The sequence below is a fragment of the Halichoerus grypus genome, chromosome 8, assembly GCF_964656455.1.
Source record: "Halichoerus grypus chromosome 8, mHalGry1.hap1.1, whole genome shotgun sequence".
Lineage (NCBI taxonomy): Eukaryota > Metazoa > Chordata > Mammalia > Carnivora > Phocidae > Halichoerus > Halichoerus grypus.
The window spans coordinates 20,017,940-20,044,526 of record NC_135719.1 but is presented as its reverse complement, the minus strand read 5'-3'; the positions used below and the strand labels follow the sequence as shown (position 1 = coordinate 20,044,526).

Here is a 26,587-nt window from a genome sequence, read left to right as displayed (position 1 = left end):
GTTCCACATTTATCCTGGCTTTTCCCATGAAGACATTTCCCTATTTTCTGTACAGGAAATAGAGGCCAAGCAGAAAGTGGTTCACTTATTGGAGCAAAGATACAGTTGGCAGAGTGCCACACTGCCACATTGGTTGGGATTTGAGGGACAAAATCCCAGAGAATAGGGAAATACAGAGAAGTCCCCCAAATCTCTAATTCCCATCGAAATCCTTGGTTAATTCCTATGCTAAATGTGTCAGGGTAAGAGTCCAAAAGTCCTGCCAACTACAACATCTGGGAAGCCAAATAGTACAGCAGAAATTTTAGCAGCTGCTTGTTGCTGGGGAGACTATGGTTGGATTTCAATTCCTAACAAGTTGGAGGAGCTTTAGAATATAGCCTAGACTTTCAGTTGAGATTCCCAAAGGACCATGAACTAGGAATAAAAGCACAGACTTGGAAGAAAGACCACACTCTAGAAGATTAACCATGGCTTAGGAATAATCTCAAAACTGAAATACACCAACCCCAAAACTCTAAAATTAAACAGCAACTAGATTATGGTGATCCACTGTCCCTATATGGTCCCTGGAAGAAAATCTCTCTCTTGCTGTGGAGGAAAATGACATCATCAAGAGCCTCTGTATTGTGTCATCTACAGTGTCATGTATCCATTAAAAATTACTAGGACAATTAAAACAGGACTAAATGACCAAAAGACATACAAAATCATATTTTTTATAAAGAACATAGAAACACAACCAAAGAGTTCCAGATCATTGATTTTTTTTTTTTTTTAGAGATGTCGAGAGTATGTGAGCAGAGGGGGAGGGGCAGAGGGAGAGGATGGAAATCTTAAGCAGACTCCATGCTGAACACAGAGCCCAACGTGGGGCTGGATCTCACAACCTTGAGATCATGACCTGAGCCGATCAAGGGTCAGACACTTAACTGACTGAGCCACCCAGGCACGCCCAGATAATTGATTTTAAATAACTTATGATTAAAATGCTCTTTAAAATGAAGAAAAGATGGAAAATTTCATCAGAGAATAGGAATCTAAAGTAAATTTCTAAAACTGACAAAAATGTTATATCTGACAGTAAAATTTAACTTACTGGTTTAATAGAAGATTAGACAAAGCAGAAAAGACGATTAATAGATGGAAAAACAGATCAGTAAAAAATATCAAGATTGACAGACCAAAAGAAAAAAAAAAGGCGAAAAACAAGGGGAAAAAAAAGATATGGGACATATATCGAACACAGCACTATCCAGTAGAAATATAATGGAGGCATCAAATGTAAAAAAAGATTTTTCCAGAAATACAAAATCTGAAAAATTTCCCCACAAGAATACCTGCACTATAGGGAATGTTAAAGGACATTCTTCAGGCAGAGGGGAAAAAATATCAAAGAAATATCAATCTATAAAAATAAAAAATCAGAAATGTTGTCTGAATGATATGGATTGAATATGTACCCCCTAAAATTCATTTATTGATATCAAATCCCAATGTGATGATATTTGGAGGTGGGACCTTTGGGTGGTGATTAAGTCATGAGGATGAAACCCTTATCAATGGGATTAGTGCCCTTATAAGAATAGGCCAGGAAATAGCTTGCTCTTTTTCTGCCATGTGAAGAGAAAGGAGAATTCAGCTATCTGCAACCCAGAAGAATGTTCTTACCAAAACCCAACCATGCTGGCACCCTCATCTCAGACTTCCAGCCTCCAGACTGAGAAATACATTTCGATTGTTTGTAAGTCACCCAGTCTATGGTAGTTGGTTCTATCAGCCTAAATTGACTAAGATATAAGTGTAAATACATAGGATTTTAAAAATATTTCATTTTCTATAAGGTAGTAGACTGCTTAAACAATGTAGTAGGGAAGTTGATAACATATGTAGATTTACAATGCATATAAACAAACCAAAAAGGCTAAGAGTGGGGAAATGGAAGTATATTGTTGTTAGTTTCTTATACTACACATGAATGCATATAACGTCACTTGACATGAGACTGTGATTAAATAAAAATGTGTATGATAGGGGTCCTTGGGTGGCTCATCTGTAGAGCATGCAACTCTTGATCTCTGGGTCATAAGTGTGAGCCCCATGTTGGGGGTAGAGATTATTTTAAAAAATAAACTTATTAAAAATACTATAGATATACTCTAAATCATAAAGCAACCACTAAAATAACAAAACAAAGGGTTATAGCTAATAAAGACAAAAAAGGAGAGAAAATGGAATCATAAAAAATATTCATTTAATCCAAAAGAAAGCAGAAAAAGAGGAAAAAGGAAATGAATCATAGCCAAGACAATTAAAAAACAAATAGCAAGGTGGTAGATTTCTGCCCACCATATTAATAATTATATTGCAGGTGAAATGTGTAAATACCTCAATTACAGATCAGAAATTGTCAGATTGGATAAATAAAGCAAGACCCAAATATGCTTCTTATCAGAAACTTACTTTAAAGTACGTATAGTAGTATAAAGACACAAATAGGTTAAAATGTTGGAAAAAGACATTTCATGCTAAGCTTAATCAAGATAATGCTGTTGGGGCACCTGGGTGGCTCAGTCAGTTAGGTGTCTGCCTTCAGTTCAGGTCATGATCCCAATGTCCTGGGATTGAGCCCTGTGTCAGGTTCCCTGCTCAGCAGGGAGTCTGCTTCTCCCTCTCCCTCTGCCCCTCCCCCCTGCTTGTGCTCCCTCTCTCGCTGTCTCTCAAATAAATAAAATCTTTTTTTTTTTAAAGATAATGCTGAAGTGGTTATATTAATATAAGACAAACTAAATTTCAAAGCAAAAATATTACCAGAAATAAAAGTTTTTTTGTAATAATAAGGAAGCCAATTCATCAAGAAGGTATAACAACCCAAAATACTTATGCACTTACTAATGAAGCTTTAAAATACATAAAGCAAAAACTGATAGAACTGCAAGGAGAAACAGACAATTCCATAATTAGTCTCTCTCTAATTGACTGGACAAGTAGGCAGAAAATCAGTAAGGCTACAGAAGACTTGAATAATATTATCAACCATTCTGATCTAATTGACCTAATTTATAAAATATTGCAACCAAAAAACAGCCGAATTCACATTGTTTGCAACTGCATATGCAGCATCTACCAAGATATACCATACTCTGTGCCATAAAATAAGTCTCAATATATTTGAAATGGTTCAAGATGTGCAAAGTATGTTTTTTGATCACAATAGAATTTAATTAGCTTACAGGAAAAAAAACTGAAAGAACCCCAAATATGTGGAAATGAAATGGCACACTTCTTTATAAACCACAGAACAAAGAAAAATTAAAGGATTTTAGAAAGTCTTTTGAACTGAATGAAAATAAAAACATAAATTCTGGTTTCAGTTCTGACATGTAAAGAGATTAGAAGATGTCACTCTCATCTTTACAACAGAAAAAACTGAACAAACCCAAAATCAATGACTTTTCTTGGGCTCCTCAGAGAACAGAGATCAAAGGACAAGCTGCCATTCCAAAACTGGGGAGAAAAGCCAATGCAGGGAGTCACAGCTGAGGTATACATACCTGGAGCCGACCTGCTGGAGTCATAAACTGGTAGGAACACATCATGGTAATTTTGATGAATTGCTGGAAGCTGAGTGTGGACTGGTGTGAGAGGGAAAACTCCTGGCTGCTTCAGTCTTGGAGAAACCCTCAAGTTTACCTCGAGGAACTCCATCAGATTCTCACAGTCACAAAGTCCCTTTTGTGACTTTGGAAGGGGAAGGGAAAGATTATTTATTGTGACATATTCTCCAAGAGGGCTCTATAACATAGCGCTGCCTTCCAAGGGGCAGAAAAACTATATCCATCTTGCCTTATCTCAGATGGAGAAAATAATTTTTCCCATTTCAACTCCCACTTGCCTTTCTGTTTCGCCAAAGCCATGTGGAAGGGGAAGGGGGAATTATACCTCTGAAGAAACACTTGTGAACATCCATAGCCCAGATAAACAGGTCCACTAAAAGGCTGAAAATAACCCATAAGATTATAAAATGCTTTCCCTCACCCATACCTTGCTACCACACTGACAGACCTTCAGTATAACAGTGCAGTACAGTTGAACTAGCAGCCAGATGCAGACGTCTCTGAGAAGGAGCCCCTAGGGAAGGATGCAAAGAAGGGAGAGAGGGAGAAAGAAAAAAAGGAAGAACTTTAATAATAAAACCAGATAGATGTTACAAGAAAGGCAAAATACAGACTGATAACTCTCATGAGCACAGATGCAAAATTCTAAACTAATCATTAGCAAATCAAATCCAACAATGGGTAAAAATATTTATACACCACAAACAAGTAGGGTTTATTGCAGTTATGAAAGGCTGATTTCACAATAAAAAAACAATCAATGTAATCCATCATATCAACAGCCTAACGGAGAGAAATCATATGATCATGTCAACGGATGTAGAAAGAGTATTTGACAAAATCCAACAACCATTTTTGATAATAACTCTAAGCAAACGAGAAGTAGAGGGAAACTTTATCAACCTGATGAAGATTGTCTATGAAAACCCTGCAGCTAACATTATATTAAATGGTGAAAAAATGGATGCTTTCCCCCTGAGTTTGGAATCAATGCAAGGATGGTCTTTTCTCACCATTCCTATTATACATTGTAGTAGTGGTCTCAACTAGTGCAATAAGACAAAAAAAAAAAAAAAAAAAAAAAAAAAGGTGTGTAGATTGAAAAGGAAGAAATACAATCTTTATTCATAGATGACCTAATAGTTCATGTAGAAAATCCCAAGGAATCTACAAAATAACTCTTGGCAATAGTAAGCAAGTATGGCACATGTAACAAGGCTAATATACTAAAGTCAACTGCTTTCCTGTATGCCAGTAATGAACAACTGGAATTTAAAATTAAAAAAAAATATTATTGAAAGTAGCATCAAAAAATGGAATACTTATATGAATCTAAACAGGATCTACATGTGGAAAACTACAAAGCTCTGATGAAAGAAATCAGTATCTAATCAAATGGAGAGATATTTTATATTCATGAATTGGAAGACTCAATATTCCTTTATATATTTTGAGGCTCTGTAGAAAGATACATACATATTTATAATCATTATATATTCTTGATGGAATAACCCTTTTGTCAATAACGTCCTTTGTTTCTGTTTTTGAACCTCCAGGTCTCCACGAAGGGAGCGCATCAAATCCCACACAAATGAGGGGCTCACCTCTGCAGAAAGAGTCCGGCCGGTGGCGGTGACTAACTCCACTGCGCCCCGAGGGGATCAAAGGTGTGCCCTTTAAAAAGCCAAGAATTCCTGGGGCAAGCCGCCCGCCCTCCGTGCGCTCTCCAGGACCACCCGCCTCGGATTTCGGCCTCCCGACCTTGGCACACCTTTTGGATTCCGCAACCCGCAGCTCCCGGGAAGGAGCTCCACTGAATTCCTATCCCGAACCTCAGGCTCCCCAACGCCTCACCTCGGTGGCAAGCAGACGCCCGGCCCCGGAAGAGAGCAGGGGGCGACCCCCGCGCCCCTTCCGCGCGCGCTGCCAGCTGAGCCCGGCGCCCCCCTCACCTGTCCGAGGCTGCGTCGCGGGGGCTGCCGACCGGCCGGGCGCGCCCCTCACCTGCCGGGACCCGCCGCCGCGGCAGCTCGCACGCGCAGGAGCAGCCGGGACGCGGCGGGGGCGGGGGCACCTCCGGGGCCGTCCGACTTCCTCGGCCCCCGCTCGCCAGCCCCGCCTACAGGGGGCGGAGGCGACCGCGCGTCCCCTTGGTTCCACCTCCCACCGAACCGGCGCCGCTGCGGCCGCTGGTTCTGCGGGCGGCTGGTCCTGGGCCCCCGCGGAGCGAAGAGGAAGAGATCCCTCATAACGCACTCCTCTGGCTTGGCTCGAAAGAAAAGGAAGATGTGCCCCCGCAGTCTGGCAGGGACTAGGGGAGCTGAATTCAAAGTGAGGAAGGAGGAGAGGTGTGCCTTGCAAACTTAAAATTGCTGAGTAACAGGTCTTCGCGGATACTCAGAGGGGTGCCCGCTTTGTGCCGTGGCTCCCTAAGGGATCAGTGGGGAGAGAGCAGCCTGCGTTTTTACCACCCTGACCCTGGCAAGGAAGTACCAGAACCAGGCACCCCATTAAATCCCTGCCATGCATGCGCGATTGTGGGTGCAAGTCCGCCACCCAGACGCGCTGAGCTCTTTGTTTGCTGAGCCTTGGTTCCTGGTCTGGAAAGATTAGGCCGATTTCCGTGCCCAGCGCGTTGAGTACTCCTACTCAGAGACCCTTAGAGATCCTTAGGTCCGATGATGGGCACTAAGGCACTCAGCAAATATTTGACCTTGCTTCCTTTCCCTTGACTTCTTTTTCTCCCTCCTTCCTCTCCTCTTCCTGCTGTACTCTTCTTGCACTTTATTTACTCTTGATCTCTGCCTGGTCAGTTTCTTTTCCCTTGGATTGAAGAGCCCACGTCTCCCGTGTACCGAGTCTGCCCTGCAAGGCGCTGGATATGCGGGATATGATCCCTGCCTCCCGGGAGGTCAGAAATACACACCCGGCCACCCCCACGGAACAGCAGAAATTAGATACAAGAGAGTTAGAGGAGCTAAACTGGGTGTGGGACAGACTGGCATTCTATAGGTTGTGGGAGTGGGTGGCCTGTGAGCTGGAGAATTTAAGAGCTGGTGTAACTGGTGGTTAAGAGCCTAGGCTCCGGAGTCAGAAAGACCTCACCGAGTCCTGCCTTGGCAACTGATGGTATGAACCTGAGAGTTCACTTAATGCCTCTGAATTTCCACTTTGTCTTTAATAAATTGGGGTGCAAATAATAGCTATTGTATAGATTCTGAGAAATAATTAAGTGCTTTTCATGAAGTACTTAACCGCAGTGTCCTGGCCCATGATCCGCACTTACTAAACGTTGGCTAATGAGAATAATAGTATGGTAAGAAATATTGGGGGCCAGGAGGAAAAACATTTAGAACACATGGCCAAAGCAGAGCTGCCGTCTTCATGCAAAGAATACTTAGAGTAGCAGCTCCCTGTGAATGAACACAACGGCTCACCGCTCACTGATCTCTGGACTCGGCCTACAACATGGGATCCCATTTAATTTTCACAAACCTGTGAAACAGTTCATAATATCCCTGGTTTAAGATGAAGAAAATTAGCCCCAGAACCATGAAATCATTGGCCTGAGAGTATGAACCAAGTTAGTAGCAGAGTCACCTGAGCCTATGGCAAATCTGGCTTTTCCCACAGTGGCCTCCCTGCTGGCAAGATCCCCTGCCTTAGGGAGGGAAGGTAATGGGGGCAGGGGGGACATAAAGGATACAGGAAGGAGGGAAAGAGCAGTAAATAGGAGAAGTAGCAACCATACCTTGGAAGCCCACTAATAATACAACAGAATTAAAATAGTAAGTGAACCCACACAAAAAAGCTTTTTGCTTCCAACTCCTGCCACAGTGGGGTTCCTGTTCTGTGGTTCCTGCAGCTCAACCACAGGTTGAAAATGACTAACATTTTTCAATCATTAAATCCTGCAGAAAGTGAAACATCTAAAGAGACAGAAATCGAAGGTCATACCTCCTCATCTCTCACCACAATATACTCTTCTGTCAAGCTTCCTTGAAGGTTTTTTTGTTGTTTTTTCTTCTCTCTTTTTTTTTCTACTTGTCCAAATATATTGCCTGCTGCTTTCTAGTATGTTCCATCCAGGAAATAATCTCATCACTTTAACCAACTCGACTTCATTTTGTGCCAGCAGCTGGACTCACATATGTGGCTGATAAATTTTCAATACACTGTTGTAACACTGAATTTCTTGACGTAAACAAGTTTTGAACCAAGTTTTATAGGCACTGTCCTTGATGTCATAATTGTTACTTTTCTAAAAAAAATAAAATCTCCACTCTTCTCGGTCTTGCCTTCTTAATCCACATGAACATCAAAATGTGTAGCCTCTGAAGAAACAACTCCGTTGTGAATATGATCTTCGAGGTGGGGATTTCTCACTGCCCACATTCAGATTAGAGTCCTACCAGATACAATCGCTCTTAGATGCTGGACAGCATATGCTGGGTTGCAGGGCGATGTAATAATTTCACCTGTTCTTTTCCATGTTCAATGGCGTATTTCAGAAGCACTGCGGTGGAGGTATGTTAGCAATGTCGCTGTGTCTGTCTGAACGAGCAAGAGTAATTTAAATAGGACAAGTTCAGTAGCTACAGTCACCTGGGATCTCGGCCCATGGAGTTAAAGGAGTTTTCCCAGTCTGTAAATGCAAAGGATCAAAAGCTCCAACTCTTCTCTGCTCCTAGGGAATCACAACAGGACTCCTTGTGCCCTCCCTCCAGAGCTGGTCACGTGGTCAGTCCAGTCCAGCTCTTTTGGAGGACTCAAAGCTCATCCTGGGGGTACGAACCCCTTGAATGCCCAAGGAAAAGTTTGTGAGATCTGCTAACGGTGACATAAAAACTTGACAATGAGCATCCCTCACATTTTCCTTCATTGGTGCTTCTTTTAATTTCTGGGCCAAAAAAAAAAAAAAAAACAAAACTGAAGTGGGAAAACAATTGAGATATAAATATATAGATCTAGATCTTCCAGGAGGTGAAATCCACATCATGGTTAAGGTAAAATTTAATCCACCATCCAAGTGGCCGATGTTTAGTGTTTGCCATAAGGAAGCATATGCACTTTGCTGCATAGCCTTGAGAAAATGGCATTCCTTTTACTGTTCGTGAGAATCATCTTTGTTATTATATTTGCTCGGTTCGGTTTCTTCCTATCATATAATTGTCATGATAGTTTACAGAAAACATATCCCCTTTTTATAGTGGCTTGTGTGGAGAGACCACACTTAGTGACTCACTCCTAGCCCTGCCACTTAACTAACTCCATGTTTTCCTGCAGTTGGTAAGAAAAGAAAAAAAAACAAAAAAAAAAGACAGTGGTTGGTGGGGTTTCAGTTTCTTGAACAAGGGAGTGGCCCCAACAGAAAAGGAGTCTACTTTCTAATAGCTCAGAAGGAAGACTTATTATAAAATCTTTCTTTGGAAACCAAAACCAACATTTAACTGTCTTATTAATAATAAGCCTATGTAACAAATTATTTCAAATACCCACACATGTATTAACACAAGCTAATTGGCTGTATATGTTCCCAGGTAGTAGGTTGCTCAAAGTTACATTTTCATAAATATTATAGTTTTCAAGGGTGAGAATTTTTATGGACAAAATGAACATCTGGTAATAGTTGCTTTTAAAAAGTTAAAATTGTTGGAGAAATGGTAGGAGAAAACTTAGAGCCTCAGTCCCCCATTTATCAGTTAATTAAAGCAGACCCAAATTTACTTTTTTAGGTGAAGCTTAACCTTTCTCAAGAATACTTCGTCATCATCGGTATTTTGATGTATGGTGATGTGAATTCCATCCAATGAGCTTGTTGCTTAAGCTTTCCCCCCAGATTAAACCAGCCCAAGAGAGCATTCCATACGGTACAGCACTGCCGTGGCCCCACACGGAATCACTTTGTTGGATTGTTCTCTTGCGTGCTGCCATTGGCCCTAGTTTGGAGCATCTTGGAATCAGTCTTGAGAAATGTGTTGTTGAATTTGCACTTGGAATGTTGGCCAGGGTTATTGTTCTTAAAATCCTGGGGCTTGTTTTAAGATGATCCAAGGTAGAAGTTGTCGGTCATGACGGGTATGCAAACCTAGGCTTTTCCACACGATTGGTTTGTTGGCATCCCCTGAATTCTGTAGAGAGCACAAGTGAACTGGTTTTCCTAATTTGACTACTAGAATGCTCAGAGAGGTCTACCTCTGCAGTGCTTTTTTGGACATTGTATAACAAAGTTATATTTTTCTACCTTTACTGTTGTAAGTCTGAGATGACACTGAAAGAATTTTCGGGACTGGAATATTGGAATAATAATTTTCTGTGCAATTAGACGGGCATTCATTGACACATTCACCCACATAACTACAACATATTTTGAGTAGCTACAATGAGGGCCACAGACTAGCATGCCTATAGGGGCCAGGCTGGTGAAATAAATGTGTGACTGGCCACATACAAAAAAATAGAGACTCCCACAAACTGCCCACCTAAAGGAATTCATTTATTAACTCTGTGCTGGCCGGATAAGGCAGGTGGCTAGAAGTCAGGTGGCTATTCCTACCCCCTGGCCAACAATGTGTCAAGCCCTGAAGTAAACACTATGGCTATACATAAATAAGAGATGAGGCTCCTGCCCCCCAGGGGCTCACAGTTTGTTGAAGGGGGAAAACATGGAAACAAATGAGCACAATAGCATGTCAGAAGTAGTAGGAGCACCTGCAGGGTCCAGCAAGTAAAGTACAGAGTCAGGTGCAGGATTCCAGTAGAAAATATACAAGGGAATTAGCAAACACAATGACTCCGGGCAACCCCAATTGCTGAGAGAGGAGATCCTCAGGATTGAGTCTTAGCGCACACCACTGCAAGGAACACACACTCAACCAGCAGGAGATCAATTCAGAAAATGAAGCCAGACCCGTCTAGCAATATTTCCGTGATTATTTACTCGAGTAATCAGAAAATTAAAATATAGATACATGGAAAGAAATAACACTTAGTCGAGGACATTAACAAATTTTGGACTTGACGTCTGCAGCCTATATTTGTGAGTGCTGGGACATATAATTTGAATAAGTTTTCACTCATCGAGCCTCCAATTACTGGCTGTAATGAGGACCTAAAAAGAAAATACAGAATCACTAATGAATGGATTGAAAAGTAGTCAGGAAATACATGGGGTTTTATTAAGCACATAATAATATTTTCAAGCTGACTTGGTAAACAATGACCTGCTTTCCTATTTTTTTAGGTTCATATTTATAATGACTATTGTTGTATCTTCCTGAGAGACTCTGGGCCCAAAATAGAGAAAAAAATAGTAAGAAATCTGGGATGCCTGGGTGGCTCAGTCGGTTGAGCGTCTTCCTTTGGCTCAGGTCATGACCCTGGGGTCCTGAGATCAAGTTCCACATTGGGCTCCTTGCTCAGTGGGGAGTCTGCTTCTCCCTCTGCCTGCCACTCCCCCTGCTTGTGCTCTTATCTCTGTGGAAATAAATAAATAAAATCTTTTTTAAAAATAATAATAAATTTGACCTTAATACTAAATGAATTTCTTAATTTCCAGTATAAATGTGCTCTTTTTTTTTTCTATGTTGAAAATTTTATACATTCTGTTAAGGGCTTATTCTTTAAAAAAATAAGTTGGCTTGGTAGTTTGAACTTCCTATTAGGCTTATTTTAAAATGAAGAATGGGAAGGATAAAAACCAATTCAGTGAAATGCAAAATATATTTTAGATCATAAAGGAAAGAGAGTTTCACAGCTGATTCTCTCAATGTCAGACAAATTTGGTTGTAGTTTTGAACTTTTATAATGACCTTTGCATCCACCCTCCAAATGAGTTTGTGACCTATCTCCTTATTCTTGATGGATTTTGGTGAAACTGGACCCTACTTGATGAATTTGCAAAATGGAATTTCGCTTCAGTAACTCTCATTTGAAAATCCCAGCCTTAGATATCGAACTGAGTATGCTTTACCACACACATTCAGGGGTAAAATATGTTCAGGAATTCCATAAAACTAAGGCAGGCATCCAAGCTATATGCCCACACAGTAGATGAAAACATTCTGGGCCTTGGTTAAGTTTTGTGTCCATAATGTCTCATTTCTTACAGGCTCTTTCTTCCCCAGCAATAAAAACTAATCACTTCTCTTAAGAACCAAGCAAAGCCTAACATCATGTTATTTCACCTGAACAAACTGTATTTTAGTATATGGCATAAATGTCAATTTTGTTAAATTAAAGAGAATTGCAAATTGGGTCAGAAGGAGTAGGCTCAGAGGACCAGCATTTAAAATGCGGGGCCTGGGTGGCTGGGTGGGTTAAGCATCTGACTCTTGGTTTTGGCTCAGGTCATGATCTCAGGATTGGGAGATCGAGCCCAAGTCGGGGTCCCTGCTCAACGTGGTCTGCTTGAGATTCTCTCTCATCCTCTCCCTCTGCCCCTCCCCCCCACTTGTGTGCACGCTCTCTCTCTCAAGTAAAATAAATAAATAAAAACTTTAAAATGCATGTAGGGTCATTGTGCTGTTTCCTGCTCATGTTTTGTACAGCTCTGAAGTGCACATTTTAGCAAGGTGTGTTCAAGGAGGCTTGTGTCCCCAACAAGCTAGAAACTCCCACGGTCACTTAATGATGAAACATGGCAGCGGAAAAAAGGACGGAATTAGCAGCACCATGAAAAGTGTTATTGGACTCTAAAGGGCGGAAATTAATAATGAGAAAGTGAGTGATCAATGAACAGTATGGAGAAGCAAGCTAGAATTTAAATTGGCAAGGAAAAACTACTAGAAACCATCAGGGAAAGAAAATCAAAGTGTGAAGATAAATAATATAGACAATAAGTCAAAGGGGCCCAATATAATCAAAGTTCATACTACGTGTAGGTGTAACGTAAGTCAGACAAGAAAATGGATTTTTCTTCTTTGTGATCACACCTCTCTCGAGGTGTACCTGTCATTGCAGCTTTTTGAAATACAGAAATACTCTGCCTAATGAAGAGATTAGTAGTCTACCATTGCGCTTTATCTGACTATTATTCTCTGAGAATAAGAAAGCTAATTAGCTCATGCCTTTAAATTTAACGCAGGTAGATACCACACGTCCAATGTGACTAAGGAAAGTATAATGAAAAAAGAGTTATTTGTAAGAACTAATGTTTTGTGTTAATATGCAGTATCTCTATAACATGAGTCCAAAACAGAAGTTATGGTGATCTGCCTAGAAGAGTAGTATTTATTCCGTCAATATCTTTTCTCTTGTTTTCTCATGCTACATTCTGCTCATGGTTTCCTATACGTGCCCTTTGGTTTCCCATCAGTCTTCTGACTAATTCTTTCATTCCAAGTGCCTAGATTCATTGTCAGCAAAATGTAGTCAAATTCTATCCCTTCAAGGTCCAAAATACTGTCTCCTCCTGAAAGAATCCCCTCTTTTCTCAACCAGAAGCAATGCCTCCTCCCAAGAACTCTCAGAGCAATATCCTTGCCAATCTTATAAAGCTTTAATGAAGAACAATTGCTTTCATCTTTATGGTAACAGTTATTTCGGGTACCTGTCTTATCTTTCATACATTCATTTGTTTTGCAAATGTTTCTGGAAAACCTTCTCGATTCAAGGATAAACTCTAGAATGTAAGATTTTTGATTTTAAATTCATGCATACTCAACATGTTAATTACCTATTGATAGGTGACAAATTACTTAAAAACTGAATGGCTCAAAGCAACAAGCATTTACGATCTCAGAGATTCTATGGGGCAGGAATCCTGGTGTGGCTAGGATGGATGTTTCTGGCTTAACATCTCTCATGACGTAGCAGTCATCTCAAGGCTCAAATGGGGCTGGAGAATCTGCTTCAAAACTCACTCAAACAGTTGTTGGCAGACCATCATTCCTCACCATATGGGCTATTCCATAGGTGGCCTATGGGTCCCCATGTCATGGCCACTGGTGATCAAAGAGAGAAAGAAAGAGACCAAGATGGAGCCACCATCTTTTTGTAACTTCATCTTGGCAATGACATCTGATCACTTCTGCCATATTCTATTTTATTAGATGCAAACCAATAAATTCATCACATATGCAGGGAGAGGGTATGACACAAGAACATGAACACCAGGAGGCCAGGATTATAAACTTAGAGACCTCTTACCATGCCTAATTACCACACACAATAAGTGTGTGATAAATAATCTGTTTAGGATTCTTGAACCTGTGAGTTTATGGTTTTCATTGAATTTGGTTATGATAAAAAAAAATTTCAAATATCCTTTCTTCAAATATTTTATGACCCCATTTTTTTTCATTTTGAAAACTGTATGTATATACACTTAATATACTCATATATAATACACGTATATAATAATACACACACATATATATGTGAGGCCACTTAATGTTGTCCCAGAGCTCACAAATGCTCTGCTCATTTTTTCTCCATCTTTAGGCTTCCATTTTCTGTGTGTTTCATTCTATATGGCTAGGTTAATTAATTTTTCCCTGCAATATCTTACCTGCTCTTAATCCTATCCAATGTGTTTTTCAACAGACATTTTATTTTTCATTTTGAAAATTTTGATTTTGGTTCTTTGTATATCTTTTATTTTTCCTATCTGCTCATTCTCTCTTCCACTTTGTTAAATGTAGAGAGTATATTGATAATACTGTTTATCTTCCTTGTCTACTAATTCTTATCATTTGTTTTGCTTCTGGTTTTTTTTCTATTTATGAATTTTTTCTACTTGCCATGGGTCTTTTTTCCTGTTTCCCTGCCTGCCTTGTCAATCTCGATTAAATGCCATGCAGTGTGAAGTTTATGTTGCTTAGTGCTGAATTTTTTAAATGATTATTCCTTTAAGTATCAGGGGACTTTTTTTTTTTTTCTGGAATGCGGATTAAGTTTGCTTGGAAATAGTTTGATTCTCTTGAGGGTTGTTTTTAAGCTTTGTTGGGTGGATATGGAACAATCTCTCATCTGGGGTTAAATATCGAGGTATAGGTGACCTTTAATAACATTTACATATTAAAGTATGCAATTTAATAAGTTTTGACATATTTGTACGATGTTCTTATTTAATTGTTGACCTATAATAAAATGTACGTGTTAACGTATACCGTTATTAAAGTTTTGAATTATTTATACATCCACGAAACCATCACCACAATCAAGACAGTGAACATATCCATCTTCCAAAGTTTCCATGTGCCCCTTGGCAATCCCTTCCTTGCTTTCTATGACTGTAGATTAACTCACATTTTCTAGAGTTTATATAAATGAAGTCTACAGAAGATATTCTATGTTTATCTGGCTTCTCTCACTCAGGATAATTAGTTCTCAATTCATACACTAGGTTGTAGTGTATACCAACAGCTCATTCAGTTATATTGCTGAGTTGTTTCCATTGTGTGGATATACCATAATGTGTTTATATATTCACTTGGTGATGAACAATTGGATTCTTTCCAGTTTATAGCAATTATAAATAAGGCTGCTGTGAATATTTGTATACAAGTATTTGAAAGAACATACGCTTTCTTTTCTCTTGAGTAAATAGCTAGGAGTAGAATGAATCATAAGGTACATGGATGTTTAATTTTTAAAGTCACTTCCAATGATTTTCCAAAGTGGATGTACCATTTTACATTTCCAATAGCAGTATATGAGGGTTCCAATTTCTCCACCCACTTGCCAGTACTTTGTATGGTTTTTAATTTTAGCCATTCTAAAAGGTATGTAGTGATATCTCCTTGTGGTTTTAATTGGCATTTTTAAATGACTTGTCAAAATCTAGCATGTTTGTATGTACTAATTTGCCATCAATATATCTGCTATGGTAAAATATTTGATCAGACTTTCTGCTCATTTTTAAAATTGTGCTGTTTCTTGTTGAGTTTTGAGTATTCTTTACCTATCCTAGATTCCAATCCTTTATCGGAGCTAAACTTTGCAAATATTCTCCTAGTCTGTGGATTATATTTTTATCCACCCAACAGTGTTGTTTGAAGGGCAGACATTTAAAAAGTGTTGAAGTATATTTTAAAAAAATATTTGATTATAACTATGCTTTGAAGTTGGATCTAAAACAATTTTTTTTTTTTTTTTTGCCTAATTCAAAGTTTACATTGTTAAATCTATTGACATGAAGTTATTTAGAAAATTACTTTGGGGGCGCCTGAATTGGTCAGTCTGTTAAGAGATTGATGTTGATTTTGGCTCGGGTCATGGTATCAGGGTCACGAGATTGAGCCCCAAGTCAGGCTCTGTGCTCAGTGCGGAGTTTGCTTGGGATTTTCTCTCGCCCTCTGCCCCTCCCCCCACTCTCTCTCTTTCTCTCTCTTTCAAATAAATCAAATCTAAAAAAAAGAAAAAGAAAAAGTCCACAAAATTCCCTTGAGGTTCACTAAGAGCTATAGAATCAGCTTTAATGTAATCTGTCCCATTAGCAATTTGGGTCTTCTTTTCTTTCCTTCACATCAAGCCTGGCTAGTTTGTCAATATTACATATTAGCAGTCTTCTCAAATAATTTTAGTTTCATTTATTATCTCTAGGAATAATTTTTTTTGGTTTTCTGTTTCATTGATTTCCATTTCTATTTGCTTTCTTCTTCTTTGGATCAAATGTGCCTTTCCTTTTATTTTCTAGATTCTTAAGGTAGAAACATAGGCCATTAACGTAAGACATGTGTTCTGTTTAATAGAATTGTTCTGTGGTACAAGTATCACCCTAGTGTTATCTTACAGTATTCAACCAATTTTAACATGCTGTGTTTTTATTTTCTTTTTCCATTCAACATATTTCCTAATTCTCCTTTTTGATTGCTTCTTTGATAAATGGATTGCCTAAATATATGTTACTTAGTTTCTGTACTTCATAAGTTTTCAAGAAATCTGTCTGGTTTTGAATTGTAATTAAATTCTAACTTTATCCTAGAACATAGTTTGCATGAATTGAATCTTTCAAAATTTATTGAGATTTGTTTTCTGGTCCAAATTATAACTTTATAAAATGTTCCATGTGTGGTTGAGAAGAACGTGTAGTCTGATGTTTTGGAGTGGATTGTTCTATATATGTAAAATAAGTCAGGTTTGTTGATAATTTTGTTCAATTTTTCTATGTCCTGCCTGAATTTTATGTCTGCTCACTCTATCAATTATTGAGGGAGGGGGATACAAATCTCTGATTCTCTTTGTGAATTTGTTTGTTCTTGCACTTTCAGTGGATTTTTGCTTTGTGAATTTTAAAACTCTCTTAGGTCATGAACATTTTTGGTTGTTTTGTCTTCTTAAAGGACATTTTTACCACCATAAAATTACCTTATTTATCTCTTCTAATATTCTTTGAAATTTACTTTGTGGGATACTGATATACTCACTCTGCTTGGTTTTTCTGTTTTTTTGTTTTGTTTTGTTTTTTAGTGTTAACATAGCATATTTTTTCATCCTTATTTTTAATCTATTTGCATTGTTATAGAGATCATTTCTGCTAGGCAACACGAATGTGGGTATTGCTTTTTTATCCAATCTGACATTTTGCTTCTTAATTGGAATGTTTGGGCTCTTTACTTTTAATGTAATCATTGATATCATTAGGTTTAACTCTGTTTTCTTGTTGTTTGTTCCCTATTTGTCTCATTTGTTTTTTGTTCCCTTTTTCTGTTGTTCTATCTTGTTTGGAATTAATTAAATATAATTTTGGGATTCCATTTTATCTCCTTTTTGGCTCATTAGCTGAACCACTTGTTTGGTTATTTTAGTCATTGCTTTAGGGTTTGCCCTACATTTATCAAAATCTCCCTTCAAGGGACATCATACCACCATGTAGGGTATAAAGCCTGTAATGGTATGAAACGCTTGCATTTCTCACCTCCTGACTTTTGTGCAACTGTATACATTTTCCTTAAGAATTAGATTGAGCAAAGGTAAAGTTAAGAAAAAAGAAAGAGAGAGAGAGAGAGAAAGGGAGAAGAGAAGGGAATAAAGGAAAAACGGAAGGAAGAAAGAAAAAGCAGAAAGAGAGAGAGAGAGAGAGAACAAAACAGCTTTAATCTCTTCATGGCAATTCCAAAACCCAAGAAGTTCTGAAAACCAGAGGCTTTCATGACATGTTTTACAGCAATACCTGACCTAATCTGAATTGATTTGGTGGCAAAGCCTGACCCAAAGTGGCATGAGGCTGCTTGGAGTCTTCATGACTCTTCATGTAATTATTCACAGATTTTGCTACAGAAAGCTGCGTGGGAAGAGTGAGCGCAGCAGGCCTGAGACTGCTCCCCCTTAAAAAGGCCTCTGCATGATTGGCTCCTGACTGGCATCTGGAAACTTGCATTTTGGGAGGGTTGCCACCATCCCTGACTCATAAGAGCGGCTTACTATGCTAAGCTGTTCATAGAAACGATGTGGCTTATGCTGAAAACCTATTTCTCCTTATGGGAGGCTTGAATTTTGGTCTGTGCAAGGTGGAGGGTGTTTATGTGTCGAGTCCCCAATAAAAACCCTGGGCGCTGAATGTCCAATGAGCTTCCATGGTAGATGCCATTTCACATGTGTTGTCACATATGTAGCTGGAGAGATCAAGTGCATCCTGTGTGACCCCCCTGGCAGAAGGCTCTGGAAGCTTATGCCTGGTTTCCTCTGGACTTTGTCCCTTGAGCTTTTTATCTTTGCTGATTCTGCTTTGTGTCCTTTTGTTATAATAAATCATAGCTATGAGCATGACTATATACTGACTTCTGCGAGTCCTTCTAGCAAATCACCAGGTCTGGGGATGGTCTTGGGAACCCCTGACAATGAAGTGAATGTGACTGATTGTAGGGCACTACTCAGGAATTCACTGGGATTCTTACATAGCATACGCTATGTGCCCTGTATAACTTATCTAATATTTCCAAAGTTCTGATTTCTGTTTTTTTTTCTCTAAAGTGTGTATGACCTGTGATTTTGGATAAAAGATTGTGTAACTGTATCCACAAACACACATATATTAAATATAAATAGTTTGTATGTATAACTCGTCAGGAAGTTCTTATGAACTACTGATCTTTGCCAGGTAAGATCAATCATGATGCCTTAGACTAAGATGATAATGATGGAAGGTGCTAGTAATAATAATAATAATAATAATAATAATAATAATAACTAACATGTCTTGAGTTCTCATGCCCAGCATCAGACACTATTTACAACCTTTACAATAACTCAGCAAAGTAGGTATTATTAGTATTCCCCTCTTTGTTGTTGTTGAAAATAAACTATGTCTCAAAGAGGTTGCGCCATGTGACCAACAACGTGAAGTTCACAAGGGTGGGAGACAGGGACTTCAGCCCAACTGTATGTGGATGGATGCCTGCGCCCCAATCACAATGCCACAGGGAGTGACTCTGCTCAGCACAGAGCTCGTTTCTCTATTTTCTTTCATTAGGGCTTTTCCCCTCACTCACAGATTCACTTCTGGGATTTTCAAGAGTCTGTGCCTCAGGCTTGTTGACAGAATTACAGGCAGACTATTTGCTTCCCTCAGTGAGTGCTGCTAGTTGGCAGCAGAAAATGTGCTTTTGTGTTCCCTCGCTGGGCTTTTGTTCCTTTACCATGTAATCACTACCATATGTTGACTCCCATTCACACAAGTGACCTTGTATTTTATTAAGTAATATCCTGAGTGCAGACAAAAGCAAACTTTATCAATCCTACTAAAATCCAAAAAAAAAAAAAAAAAATGCACAGAGGAGAGGAGGAAAAATAGGGAGTCCGAATGGAAGCTAGAACCCAGGTCACAAACAAGGCTAAGACCAGGCAGGCCAGAGAGAAAGGTTTAAGATTTGGCTGACTTCCACATGGCATATCCTTAATGCTCCAGGCTCATGGCTCTCCGAGAAAGCTACACTTGGGAGGACATTTGTAGCTGGTAGAAAAATGTAACAAGGGATCTACAGCGAAAGCCTCACAGCTGAAGAGACCCTTAACTAAGAATCAAGAGATCTAGGTGCTGTCAGTGGTGCTTCTCCTTCCTTGGGGTGTGACGTTGGGCATGTCACTCAGCTTTCCTGAGCCTCAGTTGTCGCTGGCCACAAAATGGCATTGTTCAGCGTCACCCCTGAAGTCCCCTTCAACGTAAAAATTCACTGATCATCATCACCAAATAAACATTCTGGGTCAAAATAGGTTTCACAAGAGGTATCTGAAGAAAGAAAAAAAAAAGACTATGTTGTCAGTTAAACATTCTCCTTAAAGGACTATTATGCTTAAAGTCAATATCTGTAGTGGAGTTTCAAGAGGCCTTCCTATCCTCATTCTCTGACCCGTATGCTTAATCTCAAAATGTCCTCCAATCTCTGTGAGGTTTCAGAAGGTCGGAGAGAACAATGCCAGAGACTTAATGTTCTTTTTTTTTTTAAGATTTTATTTATTTATTTTTTTGAGAGAGAGAGAGAGAGCCAGCACACAAGTGGGTGGAGGGGCACAGGTAGAGGGACAAGCCGACTCCACGCTGAGCGAAGACCCCCCATGCAGGGGCTCAATCTCACGACCCTGAGATCATGACCTGAAAATCAAGAGTCGGATGCTTAATCGCCTGAACCATCCAGGCTTAATGTTCTAGGGTGCAGCAAGTTCAACCTGAATACATTGAATTTCAACTTTCTTCCTTCAGGAATAGATTATTTTGTCCCTACTAAGGAGGTTTTGAGCAACATTTCAATGTTTAAGACTGCCCACTGCTTTTTGTTTAACGGTGGCGCTAGGGATTATCTCAAGAGACACAGGAGACAATAAAAAAAAGCGCTGGACTTGGAGGAAAAGGACAGGCCTTGGGATCTAGATCACTGCTCCCTAACTGTGTGACATGGACGTGCTCAGTTGAGGTCAGGAGAAGGGACGGTTCTGCTTCTCACTGAGCTGTAGAGATGAAGGAAATGGGATGCCTCAAGGGGCCCATGTGTACATGCAGCCCGCAGAGTGGGTCCCGAGACGTTCAACACAAATGTCTCTGAGCAAGTGCTACTCGGGAAGATCTGTGCGAGAAGGTATTACCACTGTGTTCAGTTGTTTGTCCAGAAGGGGATGTGTTCTAGTTTGGACGCTGTGATGGTTAAGTTTATGAGTGACCTTGACGGGCCACAGGATTCAACATTATTTCTGGGTGTGTTTGATGTTTGATTCAACATTATTTCTGGGTGTGCCTGTGAAGATGTTTCCAGAAGAGATTAACATTTGAAAAGGTGAACTGACTAAAGCAAATGGCCCTGTGCAGTGTGGGTAGGCATCATTCAACCCAAACTCTTAAATGCCTGAATCTCTCTCTGTCTGACAGTTGAAGCTGAGATATCTTCCTGCCCTCAGTGCTCCTGGTTCTCAGACCTTCACACCTGACCCAGAATCTATACCACCAACACTCAGGCCTTTGAACTATTCCATGAGCCAATTCCTTATAATAAATCATTATCTATCTATCTATCTATCTATCTATCTATCTATCTATCTATCTATCTATCTATCTCCTATTGGTTCTGTTTCTCTGGAGAACCTTGACTAATACAGGCACCAAGAAGGAAGTAAAAGTTTATAACTTCAGAATAATAGACCAAGTAATGATTTAAGGAGTTGTTAATAATGGTGATATTAATAAACAGTAGGTTAAATGTATTGAATGCTTGTGTATACTTTGGTGCTTAGTACTCTGGCTACATTAATTCTTTGAACATACCATAATAGGTGCCCTCTAGAGTCCATTTTTATATACAAAGCAAGCAGTCAACATCATAGCAGGAATAGCTTTGGGAGACAATCATCTATACAAATTTATACATTAAAAACTTGATATTTAGGGCGCCTGGGTGGCTCAGTTGGTTGGGCGACTGCCTTCGGCTCAGGTCATGATCCTGGAGTCCCTGGATCGAGTCCTGCATCAGGCTCCTTGCTCGGCGGGGAGTCTGCTTCTCCCTCTGACCCTCCCCCCTCTCATGTGCTCTTTCTCATTCCCTCTCTCTCAAATAAAAAAATAAAATCTTTAAAAAAAAAAAAACTTGATATTTAGAACTTTGGGGCACCTGGGTTGCTCAGTTGTTTAAGCATCTGATTTGATCTCAGCTCAGGTCTTGATCTCATGAGTTGGAGCCCCACATTGAGCTCCAGGCTGGGCGTGGAGACTACTTAAAAAAAAAATCCTAAAATTTTGAGCATTGAGAAATTAAAAACACAAGAAACAACAAATCTTGACAAGGATGTAGAGAAAAAGGAACTCTCGTGCTCTGTTGATGGGAATGAAAACTGGCGTAGCCACTGTAAAAAGCAGTATGAAATTTACTCAAAAATTTAAAACTATAACTATCCTATGATCCAGTGATGACACTACTGGGTATTTACCCCAAAAATACAAAAACACTAATTCGAAAGGATAGATGCACCCCTGTGTTTATTGCAGCATTATCTACAATAGCCCAATTGCCTATCTAGAGATGAATGGATAAAGAAGATGTGGTATACATATACAATGGAAAATTATTCAGCCATAAAAAGATTGAAATCTTGGGATGCCTGGGTGGCTCAGTCAATTAAGCATCTGCCTTTGGCTCAGGTCATGATCCCTGGGTCCTGGGATCGAGTCCCCCATTGGGCTCCTTGCTCAGTGGGGAGCCTGCTTCTCCCTCTGCCTGCCACTCCCCCCGCTTGTGCTCTCTCTCACTGACAAATAAATAAATAAAATCTTTAAAAAAATGAAATCTTGCCATTTGCCATGACACGGATGAAGCTAAAGAGTATTATGCTAAGTGAAATAAAAACAAATACCATATGATTTCACTCATACGTGGAATTTAAGGAAAAAAATGAACAAAGAAAAAAAGAGAGAGAGAGAGAGACAAACCAAGAAACAGACTCTTAACTATAGAGAACAAACTGATGGTTACCAGAGGGGAGGTGGGTGGGGGTTGGGAGATACAGGTGATGGGGATTAAGGAGTGCACTTATCATGTTGAGCTCTGAGTAATGTATAGAATATTCGAAGCATTGTATTGTACAGCTGAAACTAATAAACACTGTATGATGATTTTACTGGAATTAAAATTTAAAAACTTAATAAAATTACGGAAAAAAACCCAACTTTGAGCATTGAGAGATTTATAGATCTACAAACTATCCTGAACAGCAGGAAGCTAAATCCCAGGACAAAGAGAACCTAGACAGAAAAGAACATTTTAGATAAAATAGCAACTGTTCTCTTGTTCTTTCTGGTGAAAGGTTAGCATTCCCTCTTATTAAGGAGTAATTGGATGTCTGTATCAGAACTTCACTATATAAAGCCATTTTATGGTGGTTGATCATAAAGTGAAAGAATGTGGGTTTGGTTATCTCTGATGAATACTTCAGACTTTTTTTTTTTTTTTTAAGATTGATTGAGTGATTGATTGAGTGATTGATTTATCTGAGAGAGAGGGAGCACACAAGTGGGGGAAGGGGCAGAGAGAGAGGGAGAAGGAGAGAAGCAGACTCCCCACTGACCGTGGAGTCTGACCCGGGGCTTGATCTCACCACTCTAAGATCATGACCTGAGCCGAAATCAAGAGTAGTACCCTTAACTGACTGAGCCACCCAGGTGCCCCAAAATCCTTAGACATCTTTGCATACATCGTCTTCAAGATCTTTTCTAAGTGAAATATAGATCAGGATGTGACAAACTTTTTCTGTGCAGTGCTAGGTAGCAAGTATGCTCAGCGCTGTGGCCCATATGGTCTCCCTCTAAACAGCTACTGAGCTCTGCTAGCGTAGTGGGACATCACCCATAGACCATTCATAATTAGATGGGCATGGCTGTATCCCAATAAAACTTCATTTACAAAAGTAGGTGGCAGGTCATTTGCCAAACCTTGGTACGTAGCTGGTATCTGTGTTAGGGAAAGCAACCAGCGCATCTTATTTTGCTCTGGACTGTCCCAGCTTTATCACCGGAAGTCCTACATCCCATGAAACCCTTCATTCCAAGTTGATTGCCATGAATAACTTGACTTACAGTCAAATTCTGAGACATAGACCACTCCAGATATAACAGTCATCCCTCTCCCCGCCCTAAAATTGCCTTTGCCAAGCTTATATCTGTCAGCATAGAGTTATAAATTACAAGTGCATTCTGTTAACCCCCAAATATTACACATGCACAAGGGACAGGAACCAGATACCAATTTTCTTTTACAACATTTGCTTCCATAAGGGGACTTCCCACTTCCTCCCACAGTTGGTCCCATCTTCAGACAAAAGTACAGACTGAGTGTTGGCAAGGTGTCTAGGCATCTCCGGAGATAAAAGTGAAATTATAATAGAATTGTCATTTTGGACTAATTATTATGATTCCATGTTAGAGCAAGCCCCAGGGGGTCTGCTGAACTTCAGTGGATAAACAAAGGAAGGAGTCTTCAAGGAGTGCAGTAATACAGAGGAAAAGGAACCCCAAACAGAGCACTAATTGGCTGTTTTCTTGGCAGCTTCAGCCAGCTCCAGCCTGGGCTTTTAAGGAGGATGTGTTAGGAATTACGGAAACCATGATCTCTCTACTGTCGGGAAGGCTGGGACACACCAGGGATGCAAATAATAGGCTGATGTTCATGGTATTTGGAGAGAAAATTGGCACCTCCCATTGCTACCTATGTAGCCTTGGCCTTGGAGAAGTCCCTAAGTCCTCAGGCTTCAGAGTCCCCATCTTTCACGCATTAATAAAACCAAGCACCCCATAGAGTTCTGTTGAGAACTGGAGGTGACATTCCTCATGAATTTGCCTAATTTAGGAATGTGTCTTTATACATATGGTCTGACTTGCCATGAGGCTGCATCCTCTGTGGGGTTCTGTATTTGGGGAACACACCCTGTATTGGTGAGTCAGGGATGGTATCCCAGAGGTTATTACTTTTATGTTAAAAGCTAAAGGATGATGAGTATTTATTTAATTAAAGTAAAAGGAATGAGATGTAAATGGATTTGGGAGAGGGAAAATACTTTGTGAAACTATGGAGATAAGAGAGTCAAGACAAGGAGGGAGAGAGACAGACAGAGAGAGAGAGAGATCCAAAGAAGTGAAAGAAATCCCCCACAACTGGGGAGGGAGGGCCCGTGGGGCAGAGCGGAGAGAGGTGTTTGAGGAGGGGTTAACCTGGACCAGACCATGCTGGCTTTGCCAACCACACTGAGGGGCAGCGTTGTCCTGAGGGCTAGGGGTCTTCATAGCAGGTGCAACATTTAGGTTTTTAAAAATTATTTTTAAAAGATTCTTGCTCTCACTACAGAACGGAAAATGTCTGTTGATAGAAGGCAGCAGCAGTGAGGGGTAGAGTGTCGGGTGTAAGGGTGAGGGAAAAAACAGGATTCAGAGAACCGGACCCACAAGGAGGCAGTTACGATCGTCTGAATGAGAGGCAATGGGCTGTGGCTGGGGTGATGTTCCATGAGAGAGTCCAGTGGAATCTCTGCCTGGGTCAGAGCCCGGGATCACTAGCGCAGCAGAGAAAGGCACGGGGCTAATGGAGGCAAGCAGTGAAATTTAAATTGGAAGGAAACCAAACTGACCCACAGTGGACCCAGAAGAGCAACAAAGTGGGAGCCAAAAACACCTGTCCAATTTTAAAGCATATTTAAAGTCATGCGTGCAGTTGGCGTTTGCTATTTCCTGGCCACCCGATATCCATTTATCCAAAGTCTGAGGGCGATCTCTAATTTCTTTCTGGACGACCACTCCTAGATCTTCATTCAATGGCCCTGTGCTTCCTGTGGTGTTGATTTCACTCCTGGCTAGAAGGAAGGACAAGAAGCTGACCCTCTGCTCAGCACTGCCCCCAGATCTGTGCAAGTAGGACCCTATCTTGGGTCCTGCTTCAGCCTTCCTGCATCATATTGATCTGCACTGTGGAGAATACACTGAGCCCAGCTGATATGCCCAACAGGACCCCCCACTTCCCATTTTTGTCCATGTTCTAGATCTAAGTATCCAGGATCCCAAATGACCTGCCTAAACATCTCTACCTGCTTCCAAGTCACATGGTGGCCTCTTCCCTCTCCTGAGAGCAGACAAGGCAGCTGGTATGTGCTCACCTGGGTGGTTAATAGCTAGCTGTTTGTGGCATTGTGGACCAAGTATGGATGTGCATGCCAGAGTGACCACATGTGTACATATGGCTACAGGCTAGAGCCAAGAAAAGAAAGAGAAATCATCAGGCCATAGGCCAGAGGCAAGAAAGGAAAGAGAATTCATCAGGCTTTGGGCTACCCTTTTCCATGATGCCCATATTCCAGAGCAGGCCTCTAAGGAGTCTGAGAATTCTAAATGCAGACCTTCCTCCCAGGTTATTGTTAAAGTATATTGTTAAGAGGGTAGAATATATTTTATTTAACATGTCATTTGATTTATAATTTTAAAATAATTTGACATATATTATAGGGGCCTCTATTTATAATCTTGCTCTAGACCCCTCCAAAAGTTAGGAATTGGTCCAGCCTGGCCAATCAATGCAGAACATCATATTGACTGTGGTGACAGGTTAGGGTTTAGGGAATGTGTCCGGGGCTAACATAGTGAGAAACACTGAGGGTTTGCTGCACTCAAATGAAAGAGACCCTTGAGACCCTTCTTCTTATTATTACTTGGCTTAAAGCTGAGAGGACCAGGACCCCAGGGAAGCAGCAGGTTTCTTGTCACCATGTGGAGTAGAAGACTGAGTCTGAGGCGTAGGTGAGGGGATGGATTCCGAGAAGCAGACAAAAACCAAGGTCTGGACCGTTGAACTCTTGATTAATTATCAATTAAAGTCAGATCTACTCCTGGTCTTTTCAGTAAGGTAATACAGTAAATTTCACCATAAAATTTGGCCTGGACATTCCATCCCTTCTGCCAATCAATGGGTTGAGGCAAATAAAGAATTTAATAATAGATTATTTTTAATCCACCTTCTTTAGCCCATCAATTTCATCTCCTCTATCCACCCATCATTTACCTGCACACT

The 26,587-nt window shown here is 40.2% G+C and overlaps 1 long non-coding RNA gene across 2 annotated transcripts in view; it reads right to left on the bottom strand.

The window, feature by feature from the left end:
* Window positions 1–5,702, bottom strand: part of LOC144382855 (uncharacterized) — a 38,424-nt gene extending 32,722 nt beyond the window's left edge. The window contains exons 1-2 of one of the 2 annotated variants that reach the window (XR_013450298.1): window positions 5,472–5,702; window positions 4,045–4,131 (exon numbers count right to left, since the gene is read on the bottom strand). This is a non-coding gene — a long non-coding RNA (uncharacterized LOC144382855). The other variant, XR_013450297.1, reaches the window with a different exon arrangement.
* Between the last annotated feature and the right edge of the window lie 20,885 nt (window positions 5,703–26,587).